The 18,789-nt window shown below is 42.2% G+C and overlaps 1 protein-coding gene across 2 annotated transcripts in view; it reads right to left on the reverse strand.

The window, feature by feature from the left end:
• DYRK1A (dual specificity tyrosine phosphorylation regulated kinase 1A) overlaps positions 1 to 1,380 on the reverse strand; it is a 146,261-nt gene extending 144,881 nt beyond the window's left edge. The window contains exon 1 of one of the 2 annotated variants that reach the window (XM_019655772.1): positions 252 to 1,380. The gene's annotated coding sequence lies outside the window, so the exon portion shown is untranslated. The remainder of the gene's footprint in view (positions 1 to 251) is intronic. The other variant, XM_019655769.1, reaches the window with a different exon arrangement.
• Between the last annotated feature and the right edge of the window lie 17,409 nt (positions 1,381 to 18,789).

Below are 18,789 nucleotides of genomic sequence, written 5' to 3' on the forward strand. Positions count from 1 at the left end.
CAACCTCCTCCCCTTCGCTCGGGCGACCAGTGAAGGTCTGGCGCTTTCTCCGGCCCCCAGGCCCCGGCTCCCGGGAGGCCGCGGCCCCTGCTCCCTCCCTCCCACGGCGGCCAGCCCCGGGCCGCGGCGCCTCCTCCTAAAATGGCAGGTCCCTCCCTCCGCCCGGCCGGCCTCAGCGCGGGCCCGGCTGCAGGCCGCGGGGGGGAGCCGGGCGCCGGCCGGGCGGGGCCGCGGCCGGGCCGGACACTCACCAGGACGATGGCGGGGCGCTCGCGCCGCTCCCTCCGGTGAGTCTCAGCCTCCGGCTCCCGCCGCTGCGCTCCAGCCGTGGCCTCCGCAGCCAGCGCCGCCCCGGTCGCCTCTCTCCGCCCCCGGCGCTCCCGGCTCCGCGGCCGAGCCGCAACCTTCCCAGTCTCTCTCCGGCTCGCGGTTCCAGCGGCGCCTGGGGCCGGGGAGGCGACAGCCCCCTCCCCGGCAAATACCGCAGTCCCCGGACCCCGACTCCCGGCGGCGGGGCCGCGCGGCCCGGCCCGGCGTGGAGGGCGGCGGCGGCGGCGAGGCCGGGCGCCGAGTCGCGACTGCTCCCGGCGGCTTCTTCCCGAGGAGGATTTTGTAAATCTCACAAAATGGCGCGCGCTCCAAACCTGCGCAGCGAGAAGCGCCGGGGCCCGGGCGGCGCGGCGGCGGCGGCGGCTCCTCCGCCAGGAGAGCCCGAACCGCCCGCCCCCGAGTCCCCGCACAGACAGACAGACACTCACACACACATACGCACGCACACTCGCCCTCGCACACGCTCACTCACACACACACACTCTCACACTCACACCGGTCCCGCCCGCTCGCCGGCGGCGGCAGCGGCACCAACAGCAGCAGCAGGAACAGCAGCAGCAGAAGCGGCGGCGGCGGCGGCGGCGCCCGCACCCCCCGCTCGGGGTGTCCGCTCCCTGAGCCCGACCTGAGCCGCGATCAGCAGCAGCGACGGCAGCAGTCTCCCCGGATCCCCCCGCCGCTCTTGCCGCCGCCACCCCCGCCTCACTCCAATGGGGCTTTTTATTATTATTCGGGCGGGAAGCGAAAGGGTTTAAAAAAAAACCAACCAACAAAATGGCGACGGACCGACCCGGTCGCTATAGCAACTGTCAATCAAAACGCAAAACCCCGGCTGACGTGCTGACGTCCTCCTCCCGCCCCCCGGCCCAAGCCGATGGGCGGGGCCTGTTGCTCGGGCAACGGCAGATTCCGTTCCCTCCTTTCCCTCTCCCCCTCCGTCCCCAACCAACCACCCAACCCCCTCAGGTCACGTGAAGGATAAATTCGGAGCTCGGGCCCGCTACGAGTGTCAGAGGAGGGCGCGTGATTCGCTCGGGGGAGGGGAGAGGAGGAGGAGGAGGACGGCCGGGCGGAGGGAGGGGAGAGGAAGGGGGGCGAGGCGGCGGCCGGGCCTGTAAGCNCTGGCCCTCATATGTGGGATCCGAACCGGGGTCCTCTGGCATCCCAAGCGAGTTCTTAACCATCACGCCACTCGGCCGGCCCCACTCTTCATTTCTTTTTTCTTCCATTCTCACACCTACTTGAACCTCCAGCACCATGTTGGACATGAATGGTAATAGCAAACATTTTTCTCTTGTCTGATCCTAGAGGAAAAAGCCTTCAGTATTTTACAGTTTGGGATTTGGTTAATTAACCATATGTTTTTGAGATACCCTTATCAAACTGAGGAAGTTTCCTTTTGTTCCCACTTTACTGAGTGTTTTTGTCATCAATAGGTATTGAATTTCACTGAGTGACTTTTTTTGCATCTATTCAGATGATCATATGATTTTTCTTCTTTATTTTGCTAGTGATTTTCTGTTAATAACAGCTCTTCAAAAATTAAATCCATTGGTCATGATGTGTTAACCTTTTTATAAATCGCAGGATTTCATTTGCTAATATTCTATTTAGGATTTTTGTGTCCATCAGGGATATTGGTCTATAATTCTTTCCTTGTAATGTTATTGTCAGGTTCTGTTATCAAAGTTATTCTGGCCTCATAAAATGAGGAAATATCCCCCCTTTTCTCCTTTCTGTGACAGAGTTATACAAGTTCCGTGTCATTTCTTCCTGAAATTTTTGAAAGAATTTACCAGTGAAGTCAACTGGATCAGAAGTTTTGGTAGAGGGACTGTTTTTAATAATAGATTCCATTTCTTTACTAGATATGAGAATATTCAGATATTATATCCCTTCTTACATTGATTTTGATAAATTGATTTTTTTCAAAGAATTTCTCCGTTTCTTTTAACCTGTCAAATTTATTGACATAAAGTTGTTCTTAATTTCCTCCTATTATCTTTTTTTATATCTGCAGGATGTATAATGATAGCTAAGTTTTCACAACTTTTATTGATAATTTGTGTTTTCTATCTTTTTTTAGTCATCAGTCTTATTAACATTATATTATTTTTAGTAATCTTTTCAAAAAAGCTTAATCGTGTTGATTTTTGTCTATTTAGGTCTGTTTCTCCATTTCATTGATTTCTGCTCTTAAGTATTTCTTTCCCTCTACTTCCTATGGGTTAAATTTGGTCTTGTTTTCCTAGCTTTTCAAATGGAAGTTCAGATAATTAAGTTTCAAGTTTTCTTCTGGTTTACACAGTAAATTCCCTTCTAAGCACTGCTCTAACTACTTCCCACATATTTTGCTAGATTATAGTTATTATTTTGATTCAAAATATTTGTAATTTCCATTGTGCTCTTTCTTCAACAGATGGGTTATTGAGGGATGTGTCACTTAATAGTACTAGTTAGTTTTTGTTATTGATTTCAACTTTAATTCCACTGTAATTAGAAAGCGTTGTCTGCATGATTTTAATCCATTGACATTTGTTAAGATTGGCTTCATGGCTCAGTGTATGGTCTATTTTGGTGACTGTTTCATGGGCACTTGAAAATAGTGCGTATTCTGCAGTTGCTGGGTGAAGTGTTTTTTAAATGTCATCTGCGTCAATTTGGCCATTAATGCTGTCCAAATCTTCTGTGTCCTTACTGATTGTTTTGCTTGTGCTATCAGTTATTGAGAGGGGTGATTATGGATTTGCTTTGATTGTAACTGTAGATTTGTTTATTTCTCTTTAATTTTGGTCAACTTTTGCTTTTGATGATAGGTGGGTGCTACCACAATATGATAAAATTAAATCTCAACCAAAATGCATCCAGCTTAATGGAAAATGCTCAAAGCATTGTCGTTTAAGTCAGGGGCAAAATAAAGATGTCCTATATCACAACTATTATCTGAGAGCTTTCTAAGTGTACTGGTTTTTGCCAGTTTTATTTGAAGATGATATGATTATTTACAAAGAAAGCCCAAAGAGATTGAATAAAAATATATCTTGAAAAATAAAAGAATTCTGTAAGGTAACAATTAATATAAAGAAATCAGTAGCTTTCCTATATATAAAAAGCTAACTTGTGAGGAAAAAAACACCCTTTTCTCAAGTGGAGCAAGTAATGGTAAAGTTTAATGTATCAGGAAATGTGCAAAATCTACATACATAAAAAGTTTAAATGGCCGTGAGAAAGGTTATAATTTGGAGAGAAAAAAGCCAAATAACATAAGGACATCAACCCTCCCCCATGTTACATATGTAAATTTAAAGTGATAAATATTCAGATGTATGTATATGAAGGTCTATCCTATGGGTCAGTTGGCGCTCCAGGAGAGGACCTCTCCTCTCCTACCCAGTTAGTGTCGTTGACTGTCGGTTCCATTATTGGGTATTAATTTGCTGCCGAGTCCATTGAACTTAAATGCTTGTCTTACATGTTTTAGTAATGGGGTTATGAATTTTACAGTCAACATCTGCAAAATATCCCATATTTAAACTGGCAAGTTTTCACTAGTGAACCTTAAAGCAGGTTACCTTAAATTTTTTTTTAAACTGAGGAATAACTTGGGTATAGTCAGTGCACACATCTCAAGTGGCCAGCTCAATGACCTTTCTCATACATCTACACCCGTCTAACCACCACTCAGATCAACACACAGAGTATCTGCAGCACCCCAAAAGGCTCCCTCCTGCCCTCTCCCAGGCAGTATCCCTGCATGGGGAACCACGCATCCCCATTTTCTGTTATGATAGATGTTGCCTGGTTTTGAGTTTCATATAAATGGAGTCATACAATCTGTCCTCTTTTGTGCATGATTTTTTCATTGTATGTCTGTGTTATCTGTTTCAATAGTTTGCGTTGTTTTATCATTTCTACAAGTCACATGACCTTTGTTACTGTGGACTTTTTATTTTTAAGATTTTATTGGGGAATTGGGGGAGGAGAACAGTGTTGGAGAATCGGGGAAGGGGAACAGACAGGTAGACAAATTGCTGTTTGTTCTTCAGTCTAGTTGTGGAGGATGTCGCTTCACTGGCCCATGTTGGTATGATCATTGCGCTCTTCCTGGGTGAGGCAATCAGTCGCCGGTCATTGGACGGCCGCTCACGGTGGCTCACGGCAGCTCTTGCCTGCTGCCGGCCATGCACGCTGGCTGCCAGCCACTCACGTAGCTCACAGCAGCGCACTGCAGCCCCGCTGCAGCCTTCGCCATCGCGGGGGATCACAGCAGCCCAGCTCCAAGTTGAGCTGTTGTTCATCATCTTAGCTGTAGAGAGCGCAGCGTCACTGGCCCTCAATGTGGGATGCGAACTGGGGCTCCACTGCTCAGAGCTGGCATCCCAAACGAGCTCTTAACCAGCTGAGCCACTCGGTTGGCCCTACTGTGGACTTTGTGCTGCCAACAATAAATTGTGCCTATTTTAAAAATAAATATGTTGTTATTTCCTTTGCATATGCAATATTTATCTAAATTTTATACATTTCTATGTATTGTACTTGTGGGTTTAATATTTCTCATTTTATCACCAAGTAACAGTAACTAGTCAAACAGCTCACCCATATCAATTGTGAAAAACAGAATTTGGGGCTGGCCGAGTGGCACGTTGGTTAAGAGCTGGATTGGGACGCCAGCTCTGAGCAGCAGGGCCCCGATTCGGATCCCACATGAGGGCCAGTGACACTGCCCTCTACAGCTAAGATGGTGAACAACAGCTGGACCTGGAGCTGGGCTGCCATGGGCTACCGTGTGTGGCCAGCAGCCAGCATGAGTGGCCGGCAGCCGGTGTGAGCTGCCAAGAACCGCCATGAGCAGCCGTCCAGAGGCAGGCGACCGATCTGCCTCACCCGGGAAGGGCGCAATGATGATAATACCAACATGGGCCAGTGAAGCGACATCCTCCACAACTAGACTGAAAAACAAAAGGACAGCAACTTGTCTGTTCCCCTTCTCCGATTCCCCAACACTGTTCCCCTCCCCCAATTCCTCAAAAAAACCTTTAAAAAATTTTTGGAAGTATTTTTGAATATTATCAATGGTTTTTACCTTATTGACGTGAGGAGAGATTTAAGAATATTACTAATAGTATTGTAATAACTATTTATGGTTGTCAGGTGGGTACTAGACTTATCAGGGGATCACTTCATAAGTTACATAAATATCTAATGACTATGTTATATACCTGAAACTAATATAATATTTAATATCAACTGTAATTGAAAAATAAAATAAAGAATATTATTAATATGGTCTTTAATGTTTATATTAGGACACATTGGTGAGTTTTGAGGATAGATTGTAGAACTTACCCTAGTTATTGATTGATTGATTAGATAACAGTAGGCAAAATACAATGTATAATTCACCTTCTCCCCTACATAGCTTTTGTCCAGGGGAGTACAATATCTCTAGGGCTCGAGCATCACAGAAAAATCACCAAAACTTCAAGTTATTATCATAGTAGTCGGCTTTCACTGAGTTACGCTGTAATAACAAACCACCCTCAGATCTCAGTGGCTTGCTACAACCAATCTTTCCTTCGTTAGACATGTCTGTCACAGGCCACCTAGGGCTCTGCGCCATGTATTCTTCATTCCAGGACCAAGGGGGAAAGTGAAATCTCCACTGAGACATGCCAGACTCCAGGTAGAGGACAAAGAGCATGTGATGACTCTTAGAGCTTCTGCTGGTCTGTGGCACACATTCATTTGGCTGAAGCAAGTCAAATGGCCAAGCATGATATAAAATGGACAGGAAAATCCTCTGTAGGATGAGCCCCCAGAGGAAGGTGATGACTATAATGAATGATAATTCTGTCTACCTCAGGCATCATCATCATTATCACCACGTCCGCTCAGAGTAAGTGCTGGAGCCTATGTCACATGACAGTTTGCCTCTTTTAACTCTCATTGTTAAGCCCGTGGGACTGCTTCATTCATGATGACACTCCCACCCTCTCCACACAAGGGAGAATAATTTAAAGGTAAAGTGTGGATACGTTAACACGTAAAAAAGTGAGCTCATTTTCTTAGCATTCTCATTTTCATTCTGGTACACGAATCATGGGTAAGCAACCATTTGAGGAGGCCAAGACATATCTACAACTAACGTCAGCAACTGGCCTTTACGGGAGATGAAACACCACATTTGAACTAGCAGAGCTCCTGATGCTTATGTGTTACTTGGCTCTGTGTTCAAGAATAAATGAGCCACGGCTGGCCAAGTGGCTCAGTTGGTTAAGAGCTCGCTCAAAAAAATAAATAAATAAATGAGCCGAATGAGTCAAAGTGATTGCCAAATAGTCTAGAAGATGTCCCCGGCCAAACTGAAAAGTCTTTCCCAGTGGAGAAATACTTATGATGTTAAGGTGAGGATTAACACCTACCCCGCCTGTCCAAGGTGAAACTGTCAAGCTTCGGGGAGAATGGGCTCAAGGTCACCTTGTTATCTGAGATCAGTTTACCACCGTGGAGAACTGATGGTAACCTTGCACCTGCAGGAAACCACCGCCAAGGTTGATGGTGGGTGCCCTGTTTCCTTTTAACTCTCGGGTCCATACCGTGTCTTGGCTTTTCTGATTGAAACTTCTATTGTTCCATGGCAGGAAGAAGCAACCTTAAAAGGTATTCGGAGATTCTAAAGTCTTGGCATGTGTTATAGATAGAAGAGGATGCAGCTGGTCTTCTATGTAGTTATGCTTTCTTTCTTTTAAAAAACCTCAGAAAGAAAGAGAGAGAAAAGGTCAGGATAGAACCAATCGTGGTCTAAGATAGGGGTCAATAAACTTTACGTAAAGGACCAGACAGTAAATCTTGTAGGCTTGGAGGACCATATAGTCTATGTCCCAAAAACTCAATGCTGCCACTAGAGTGTGAAAACAGTCATTTGTGTAAGTAAGTGGATGTGCTGTGTTCCAAAAGCACTTTATTTACAAAAAGAGGCACCAGGCCAGATTGGACCTATAGGTTGTAGTTTACAAACTGTTGGTATAAGAGGATGTAAGGAAGATAAGCAATAAAAACACCTTTGAATGACAAAATTTTCAGGCATTCTCTTATATAACTGTTAGCCAGGGAGTGAATGCATAAAAGGGACTATCACTCAGTGGAGAATGGTGATTCTGCCTCAGTGTTTTCGCCCCACCAAGAACAGTTTGGTACATATTGTTAGAGGAGGAATACACTTTCCCCACTCTTGTTTTCCACAGTGAGAGATTTTCCTTTAACACTATGAAGGTGGAGCCATTGATTTTTTTTTTTTAAGATTTTTATTGGGGAATTGGGGGATGGGAACAGCACTGGGGAATTGGGGGAAGGGGAACAGACAAGTTGCTGTCCTTTTTTTTTCTTCAGTCTAGTTGTGGAGGACATTGCTTCACTGGCCCAAGCTGGCACCATCATTGCGCTCTTCTCAGGCGAGGCAGATCAATCGCCAGCTTCTGGACGGCTGCTCACGGTGGCTGCTGCCCGCTCACGCTGGCTGCCGGCCACATATGGTAGCCCATGGCAACCCACTACAGCAGGGGCTGCAGCCTACGCCTTCGCTGGTTACTCACAGCAGCCCAGCTCTAGATCGAGCTGTTGTTCAGCATCTTAGCTGTAGAGGGCAGTGTCACTGGCCCTCATATGTGGGATCCAAACTGGGGCCCTCTGGCATCCCAAGCCAGCTCTTAACCAACATGCCACTCGGCAGGCCCTGGAGCTGTTGATTTGACTGGCGAGCGTAAGATAACTGAGTATGCTTGACAAAGCTCGCCTTACTTTTCTCCTCCACAGGAACTTGCTTACAAAGACCAAACATGCTCTCTTGTGCCCTCAGGCCTATACAGATCCCTATATAGGGAGACTTGATTCCATCCAGGACTACCTGGTACTAGTTCGGAAAGTCTGCCTAATCTGAGATTTGATATTGGCAAGCTAACTTGTTGAACGAGCCTAAAGCCTTGTCCTTTAGCATGGTCTCTATCACTAGCAAAGACAGTATTTTGGCCCCCAATATTTCTCTTCAAACAGTGCATAAGCAAGGTAGGGGAGAGTGCGCGTTCATTAGGTGCCAACTAAAAGACTCCAACATATAAAACAAATTTTAAATTTAACGCTCTCATTACAGAAAGACAAAATAAAATACTATAAGTCAGGTTGGGGACTACCAAGATAGAGAAACGAGGCAGAGGTGAATTGAGTCTTACTAAACCTGCAACCCTAACCTGACCAACCTCAATTCCTAACTGGATTGAGGTGAATAGCTCCTCACCTTGTATACATCACATGGGAAAAATGAAGCCCTGTCTGGTGGAAAATAATATCATTTGGAGACTGTATAGTCCTTTTATATGCAATATGTGACATAGAATATAAAAATAAATAAATTTTCAAAGAGAAAAGACTATATAACTAATAATCAATAAAAAATATAAATATATAAATAGGGCCAACCGAGTGGCTCAGTTGGTTAAGAGCTCGCTCAAGAGTGTGAGCTCTGAGCAACAGCGGTTCAATTCCCGGCCCAAGCTGAGCTGCCGCTGAGTTGCCAAGAGGTGGCAGGATGGCTCAACTAAAATAAATTTTATATATATATACATATATATATATGTATATATATATTAGAAGATCAACAAATAATCCAGATATTGGAATTAGCAAACAAGGATTTTAACTATGAATACTATATAAAAGTAAATGGAGGAAAAGGCAGACAAAATAGATGGAAAATGAAAAATTTTCAATATAGAATTCATTTATAGATTGAAATCTATAAAAAGAAATTTGCACGTTCTTGACCTGAAGAATATAATTACTGAAATTAAGAACTCATGGGGAAAATTAAACAGAAGACTAGATAAAAAATAGAAATAAAAAAATTAAGGAAAGAATCATAGGAAAAATATCCAAACTGAAGCTCAGTGAGAAAAAAAGGAACTTAATGTAAGAGACTGGTGGGTTATAGTGAAAGTTTGCACAAATGTACGACTGGAGTCCTAGATGGAAAGAGAAAAAGAGGGCAAAAGCCATGTTAAAGAGATAATGACAAGAAATGAAATACATTAAACTACAGATTCAAGAAGCTTGGAAAACCACCAGCAGAATTCATATTAATTCACATTATATCCAGACTGCTGAAAATGAGAAACAAAGAGAAAAAAGGAATTAAATACATATTTTAATATTATATATAATTAGACTGACAGCTAATTTTTCAATGAAACTATGGAAGCCATAAAACAATGGAATAGCATCTTTAGAATGCTAAGAGAAGAAATAAACCGTGACAGCAAAGAATTCTACACCTAATGAAAATATCCCTCAGAAATGAAAGCAAAATAAAAGTATTTTCAGGCAAATGCAAACTGGGATAATCTTGCCATTAGATCTGTACTCAATGAAATATCATAGAAACTTTTTGAAATTGAAGGAAAATGATCATTTGAAAGGAGACTAGAACTGTAAGAAGCATTGAAAAGCACTAAAAAGATAAATAATGGAAGATACAAAGGACTATTAAGTGTATGAACCAGTAATAATAATAATAATAATAATAATAATAATAATAATACTGTCTTAGGTGTTCTATAACATATATATAGGAGTGGTGCAAAGCGTTAAAAGGGCCCCACAGAAAGGAGTAAAAGAGTCAAGCTTCTGTAAGGTTCTTACATGGTTTGTAAATGGTAAAAATACTAATTCAAAGTTGGCTATAATAAGTGAAGGATGCATAAAGTGCTCTCTTTCTCAATAAAAAGTATACAAGAATATCTAACTTAAAATTTAATAAAGGAGAAAAATGGGACTATTATGATGGTATCCTGGAAATGTTTTATATTTCATTCTGGGTGGTGGTTATGTGGACATATTGAAATTATCAATGTATGTATGTCACATATGATATATATAATTTTACTGTAAGATATATAATTTATTAGATAATGAAATAATTTATTATATACAATTATATAAATTTTAAAGTTACTTATAAACATAATATATGAACATATAATAATATATAAATATGTATATGATGTATATAATATACATACTTATATACAAATATTTCATTGAGCTCTACTCTTAAGGTTTGTATATGACATGCAAATTGAACCTCAATAAAAAATAAAATAATACATTATCAGAAAAACAAGAGAAATATTGTATCTATTAAATATTGGACAGCTTATAATGGAACAGATTGGAAAAAAAGTCCTTAAAAACTGAAAATTGATAGATATAAATACAAATGATAGCAAAAAAGAAAAAAATAGTAAAAGAACTGAAAGATTAAGTCTAAGATATGTCTCTAAAAGTAAAACAAAAAGCATATGTTCTGTGGAAGAAAAAAGTAACGAAATTAGAAGCTCAATGTGGAAGCTTACTATTTGGAAGAGGGCTCCCAGAAAGGTAGACCAGAGAAAATAAAAAGAAGAAAATTATTGAATAAGTAGTTCAATAAATTTTCTTAGAAATGAAGAACATGAGTCTCCAAATGGAAAATTCCACTGAGTGCTGCACACAAAAAAGATCAACATCAAAGAACACCATGGTGCAATGTCAGGACATCAGATAGAAGAAAATATTCCAAGAATTTTTAGAGAGAAAGAAGGTCACACAGAAAGTGTGGAATTGGAATGGAATTCAACTCCTCAACAAAATACAGATAGCTGTAAGGGATCGGGGATCTAACACAGGATAGATGCAATGGGAGTTCCCAGGGTGTTGGTGGAGGCAAGTCCCAGGTGATAACTGTTCAGCAAACCTGGGGGGCGTGCAGTTGAGACCCAAACAGGTGCTCAGGGGGTTTCACAACAGGTGTCCTCAGAAAGAACATGAAACTGAGGGATATGATCTGGGGGGAAATGTCATCAAGTGGGATTTCACAGAGCTGTTATTTTTAGGTGAGAAAAAACTTAACATTATCTCACAAAAAGCAAAGCAACTGAAGTAATAAAGTAATTAAGCCCAATAAGAAAAGGTAGTTTTACAATTCAGGAACTGTAATCATTTATACTCTTGCTAGTCAGTATAGGGTCCTCTATTGTTTAGTTATAACAGTGAAAAAGGTTGAAAAAGGTCGAATATGGATTTCAACACAAAAGAACAAAAATTGTCACCTATTATAGAAAGTTATAAAATAGACCTAAAATTGTAGACTCAAGAAATAGCAGTATCTGCCTTTATTTTTTAATGTTGAGGTAAATACCCGAACAAGCACCTAAATACGTTGAAAGCAGATATCTTGGGAAACAGGAAGTGGGTGAAACAGGAGACATTTTTTTTTTGTAATGAGATTTTTCACACAAGACTTTTTCCTCTTTTATTTTAAGAAAATTTGAAATCTATAATATATAAAAGTTAAGGAATAGTACAATGAATAACCATATAATCTTACCCTGAATTCCACATTAGCTTTATTTCTCCCTCATTGTTTTGTGAGCCACTTGGAAGTGAGCTGAAAACATCACAGTGCCTCCTTCATAAATACTCCAGCGGGTGTCTCCTAAGAACAAAGACATTCTCCTCCATACTCTGAATATCATCATCACATCTAAGGAAATTAACAATAATCCTCTATGGTCCCCTAGGTGGACTGAGACACAATCCACAGTCCAATTTCCTCAGCAGTCCCCCAAATGTTGTTTATATATATATTTTCCACCCAGGATTGAATCAGATTTTAGTTTGCATTTGGTTCTTTTCTCTCTTTGAACTTTTCAATTATAGAATACTCCCTGCCCCATCAGGCCTCTTTTATTTTTCAAGACACTGACTTATTTGAACCTAGGGCTGTAGTTGTCTTATAGAATGGCTCACATACTAGATGTTTTCCTCATGGTGACATTAAGATTCCTATGGAAACTGTTCCTATGGACATATATTACTTTGTAAACAAGATAAAATGGGGAACAAAAATGGAGATGGCATTCGTTTACATTTATGAAAAAGACGATGCTTTTTCTCTCTCAGGTTGCCTTAGGCTGAAGTTTGCCGTCTTCCCCATGTTAATTGGGTCAGCATGTGCTTACTAAGTGTTCCCTAACACAAGCCACTCCAGGAAGCAGGTTAAACACCTTTTCTGGGAGAGGCATGCACTTTCACAGCTTTTCATTTAAAATGTGTTCCCAATGGGGATTTTCCCCCTCATCTACCCAAGAAATTCTGTTACTGAAAATTCTTGTGTCAGTCACCTCTACCACAAATGGAAGTTGTTCCTGCACAAATCCCTTGGTAACTGAATAGATTTGATTCTCCTGAATGATAAAGTGAGACGGAAAGACAGAGCACTGTGGGGACCTGAGTTTTGTGCCTGGATCTGCCACTGACACCCTGGGTGACCTTGAGCAAGCCCTTGGCCTCTCTAGGCTCCAGTGTTTTTATCTACAAAAAAAGGGGGGCGGTACAGCAAGTTGATAATGAAAGGTACCATTCAAACTATAATCCTAAAGCGAGCAGAAAAGAAAGCGTGCAAGCCCAGATAGCCACCTGCTCACCCAGTGGATGCGTCCCTTTTTACCTTCCTGACAGCCAGACTTGGCCACCCTCTGTACAAAACAAGTGGATCCTTGGCTGTGATAGGGAGACATGAGGTGGGGCAAGGCTCAGAGAGAAGCAAATACCAGCATTAAGGGGGATGACAGAAACCCCACCTTCCAGAGGAATCACCGTGATGATAAGCGGGGCGGCAGGAAAATAGTCTGAGACACAAAACTCTTGTTAAAAGCAAAAGAAATCGCAAAGTATTCCTGTGACGTAGAAGTACTCAACAAACGCTTAATGAATTTAATGGCGAAGGACTTCAGGACATAACACCCCAGTATTTTGAGCTGAAGACGCTGGAAAAAGAGCAAATGCAGGGAGAAGCTTCCTCTTAACTGCCTAAAGCCAGAGCCTGCAAAAGGAGCTCATTGTCATAAATCCCCTCCCGGGGAATGTCATCCACCAGGGAAGAATGACTTGATCACAGGAGGGGAGACCACACCCAGACAACCAGTGTCACAAACTAGCCCACCTCCCACCTAGGGTTCTCAGGGCCTGGTCGTCTCCGAAAAATCATTTGCTCTCCCCTAAGTTGGCTGCACCCTCCCTACTCTTCCTCTATTAGAATGGTATGTAAGCTCTCAAATCTCACCAACTTACTGAGTATTCATATTTTTCCTATTATGCCCCTGTGCATGTACTATTGTTGTTGTTGTTCTTCTTCTTATTATTATTATTATTTTAAATTGGGGAACAGCCATGGTCATTGGTTACACATTGCTTTCACGCTACAATGGCATAGTTGACTCTTTTAGAAAGGGCGCAGTTCACAGTGGTCCATGCGAGGATCGAACTGGCAACCTTGGTGTTATCAGCACCACGCTCAACTGAGCTAACCAGTCACCCCTGTATGTACGATTAAAAATGATACATCTGTACATCTTTTCTCCTGTTAATCTGCCTGTTTTCAGTTTATCCCATAGACCCAGCTATCCAATCCTGAGGGTGGAGGGAAAGTCTTTCCTTCCTTACATGGAATCACCAGGTTCAAGATTGCTGGTGATATCAGGTTACCTTTGCTGCTGGTGTTATTTCCTTCAAATTGCTGCAAACGCTCTGTAAATTCTCTCTTAAACTTGACAGATGGAAGGCAGAGGAGAAGGAGAGAGCCCTGGAATAGGCACTGTGTGGCTTGTGTCCTATCACCCACTCTGCAGTTGAATAGCTCTTCAACTTTGGGCCAACTGCACAGCCCCACAAGGCTGCCATTTTCTCATCTATGAAATGGGCAGGGGAGGAGGGGATTGAGTCATCTCTCAAAAAACTCAGTGAGCCAGTTTTTAAAGCTGTAGAAGACACAACATCTTTTTGTGTTTCATTTGTACTGTCGTCATATTGAGTAACTGGTTAGACACCTCCTTAACAGTGTTCCCCCATCTTCCTTTACTTAAATGATCTACTCTCTAATTGCTTTTCCTCTTTGAAATGGGTATTAAGAAAACATCCGATTTGTTTCTTTCTACAATTTACAGCCGTGGCTTCTGGTCCCAGAGTTTTCTGAGCCTGTGAATAATTATCTGCTTTAACTCATGGACACCCTGGAGGTAATAACATAAATCGCTCATGGTTCAGGTTTGCTTGTACTCCCCATGCAAATTTTCCCCCCTCCCCAACATTCTGGACTGATACCATTACCAACAACTCTCCTTTAAATGTACACAGAAATTTCTACAAATGTCTTTCCCGTTTTTTATACCAATGATGAATACAGGCGTTAGTGAGGAGTAAAAAAAAGTAGTTATCGTCAGTAATGCTGGAAGGGCTCTTCAAAACAGCTTTCTCACTTTTACATTGCATTTTCCAATTTATTTTTTTGGTAGCTAATATATAGAAACAATTGATTTTTGTATAATGACCATGAATCCCACAGCTTTGCCTAATTCACTGATTAGTTCTAATAGAGTAAATTCCTTTGGATTTTCTGTGTACACAAATATCTTATCTGTGAATAACACTTTGACGTCTTCATTTGCAAACTACGCACTCTTCATTTCTTTTTTCTTTTTTTTTTTTTAAAGATTTTTTTTTTTTTGGTGAATTGGGGGGATGGGAACAGTGCTGGGGAATTGGGGGAAGGGGGACAGACAAGTTGCTGTCATTTTGTTCTTCAGTCTAGTTGTGGAGGACGTCGCTCCACTGGCCCAAGTTGGCANGTACTGTCGTCATATTGAGTAACTGGTTAGACACCTCCTTAACAGTGTTCCCCCATCTTCCTTTACTTAAATGATCTACTCTCTAATTGCTTTTCTTCTTTGAAATGGGTATTAAGAAAACATCCAATTTGTTTCTTTCTACAATTTACAGCCGTGGCTTCTGGTCCCAGAGTTTTCTGAGCCTGTGAATAATTATCTGCTTTAACTCATGGACACCCCAGAGGTAATAACATAAATCGCTCATGATTCAGTTTTGCTTGTACTTCCCGTGCAAATTTCCCTCCCTCCCCAACATTCTGGATTGATACCATTACCAACAACTCTCCTTTAAATTTCCACAGAAATTTCCACTAGAGTGTCTTTCATATTTTTTAGACCAGTAATGAATACCGGCTTTAGCATTCAAGTATATTTAGTATAGAAGAAAGGAAAAGTAATTGTCCTCAGTAATGTTGGAGGGGCTTTCAAAACGGTTTTCTCATTCATTCCTAGACCCTAAAATATTTTCTAGATCGTCAGAGCCGTTAGAGCCTAAAGGGGATAAAAAGAGGGTAAAATGCTGAGTCCACTAAGTGGTCACAGGTGCTAGGTTAGACCTGGGGAGGGGAGAGGGGAGAAAGAGAGAGATGAGGGGAGAGGGACCTATCATGGCAGTGCCCCCAGATCTTAGGAGTCTTAAGAGATGCATAAATCAATCACAATGAATGGGCCATTTTGGATCCTGATTCAAACAACTTGTTTACAAAAGTTGAGAACAACCAAGGAAATAGACCACTGACTGAATTTGGGTGAAATTAAAGAATTATTCTCCTTTTAAGAGGGCATAATGATGTTAAGATTCATGCTCTTTTTGTAAAGTTTTTATCTTTTAGAAATTCTAACTGAAATAACAATGTCTGGCATTTGCTTCAAAATCGTATGAGTGGGGGAGGGGGTGGAGGAATAGATGGAGAAAGACGGGCCAAAGCTAATAAGCACATGGCATTGGTGATATAATTCTTTCTAACTTTTTATCTGTTTGAAATTTTCCATAACAATTTTTAAATGATAACCAGGAAAACAAATCTTTTCACCACTGACAATAAGAATTCTGATTTCGTGTGTCGCGTTGTACATAAGGCAGCCCTCAGGTTTATCAGGTAGAAATAAACTCTCGGCATTTGAAGGTAAATGTAAGGAAAGGGAAATGCGAAAAGGGAGAAGAGTCCTGATGTTTTATTTTCCCAAATAACGCTAATATCGCCACGTATTTGAATCATGTTTTACAGTTTCAAAGTAATTTATATCTTATTTGATCTTGGGAAAAGCCTGGTATGTATATTGGTTGTCGTATATGACACCTGTCAAAATGTCTTCATTCTGTAGTCTTCACATTTTTTTTTAATGATTTACTTTAAACCTCTGGAAATATTCTTATTGCTTTATTAGTCTCTTAGTTGATACTTAAGGATTTATTTCCTGTTCTCACTTTGCATGGGAAACTCAGCGAAAATGTCTATTTACAATATTAGAATTCTTAAATGTTCCCCTATCATGATTTGGAGCAGTTTTATTTTTCCTCTTAGTTTCTATTTGGGAGAATGCACAGGAAAAAAAACCCCAAAAAACTTTCTTACTTCCTTTGAGCCCCCCCAGCTGTTTTATTTTGTGTTCGCTTATTTCCCATGCTCCCAGTCGGAGAGAGAAGCCATCAGAAGTGTTCAGTTCTTTTTAATACTTTATCAGCATTTCCTTTACTAGCCTACATTATCTTTATCTCTTTCCTGTGAAAGCTTTTAAAGTACAAATTGATGAAGCCATGTCTTTTGTTATTTAAATATTATGCCATCAGCATTTACAAGTACATTATAAGAAGATTTAAACAAAATATCCTACCCTAATGATCACAAACCCACATGTTTTTTAAAATCTCACTTTTCTTCCCCCCACCTTCTTCCCCCCCCCCCATGTACCTCAGGTTCTAGGATTCTACGTTCTGAGCACAGGAAATTATCAGAGGCCCTGGTATTAAAAACTCTGAAATGGTCACAGACTTTTCTCACAAGGTCAAGAGTTTTATAAGGGCAACACGAAAGTTCATACGAAAGACTTGGATGTGTTTTGCCAGCATATTTTTTTTTTATGGAATCACAGGACTGCTGCTCAAGGGTGCAACAAATTTTCACGCCATACCAAGACCATTGTATAACAAAGGGTCTGTAAGCAGATAACTGAGAAAAAAGGGGTCCTCCTGAGTGAAGACTTCCCTGGACTTGACAGGAGTTACTCTATGACACTGCAAATATTAAATATAGCTACATGAATCACACCACAAAATTCCAGTCCTGAAATCTGGTGTCAGGCATAACAATTTGTTCTCTCTCCTTACTCATGAATAACAAAGAATCAATTGAAGAAATTTTGGTTTGTATAAAGAATACTCTGATGCTTTATTCCTCCCTCTGGAAGACATCCTGCATTTGGCATGACATATGCTTCTCAAGTGTTATTTTGTGTTTATTAGTCTTTGAACTAAATTGACAATCCTTGTAACTAGGAAGACATTTCCCCAGAACCCTCCTGACTCATGCTAGGGTACACAACAGCTGACTCCAGTGTCCTCTCAGGGAACAAATGGGCTGTGTGGCTTTGAACACCCACGTGGCTTTCTGGACTATGGATGACAGCAAAACCTAGGCTAAATTAGTTGCCAAAAATGCTCAAGCCTTTTCCATATTTATCAAATTGATCATAGGGGTTGTGTCACCTGTTCTATTGTTCTACCAAATCTCTCTCTTTATTATAACCACCCCTGCCACTATCTTTGTCATTTGCATAGGTCTTTGTGTATACTTTTACAGTTCCAAAGTAATCTGTACTCACTGCAGTAGTAACAAGAGCTAACATTTATTAGTTGCTTATAAGGTGCCAGGCACTCTGCTAAAAGCTTAACACTGTCGCCTCACTTAATCAACAACTATGAGATAGGTATTATTATCTCCAGTTTGCAGATTAAAAAAAAAAAAAGTCTGGGCATAAAGAAATCACGTTTGTCACCCATTCATCCTTTCTGAAAAAATTTCCTTCAGGAAAAAACAAGGAATCCAAGATCGAGTATGAAATTCAAAACATACAAAAGTGGCAAGAAAAATAAACTAGTAAAATTGATATGTAAATCTTAAGACATTTACGAAAAGGTTTTTTAAAAAATAAAAGAGGAAGGGCCGGCCGAGTGGCGCGATGGTTAAGAACTGGCTTGGGACGCCAGAGGGCCCCGGTTCGGATCCCACATATGAGGGCCAGTGACACTGNCCCGCCGCCTCCCCTGCCCCTGCCGCCAGGCCGCGCCCCGCGCCCGCGCCGACTGCGGGCAGAGGAGCGCGCGCGGCCTCTGCGCCGCCACCTCCGGAGCCCCGCGCTTCCGCGTCGTGCGCCCGCAGCCCCGCCCGCGCCGGGGGGAGGGGGTCGAGCTCTGCGGCCGCGCGGGGACCCCGGAAGCCCACCCCCGCGCGCCTGGGCCCAGGGCGCTCACCTTCGTGCCCGGGTAGCGCGCCAGCCGCGGGAAGGCTGCCGGGGTGCGCACGTCCGCGCGTTTAAACTGTTCTTGGAAGGGCTCGCGTGCCCCCCTCGCCGGAAAATGCCCACGGAGGCCGCGGCTGGGGGTGGGGAAGAGGCCGCCTCCGCGTTTCAGACATCTCAGGAATTCCGGACGCTTCGCCCGATTCCGGGATGCCCCTGCGGCTGACACCTTGATTAAATCATGCCA

The sequence above is a fragment of the Hipposideros armiger genome, unplaced genomic scaffold (assembly GCF_001890085.2).
Source record: "Hipposideros armiger isolate ML-2016 unplaced genomic scaffold, ASM189008v1 scaffold_246, whole genome shotgun sequence".
Classification (NCBI taxonomy): domain Eukaryota; kingdom Metazoa; phylum Chordata; class Mammalia; order Chiroptera; family Hipposideridae; genus Hipposideros; species Hipposideros armiger.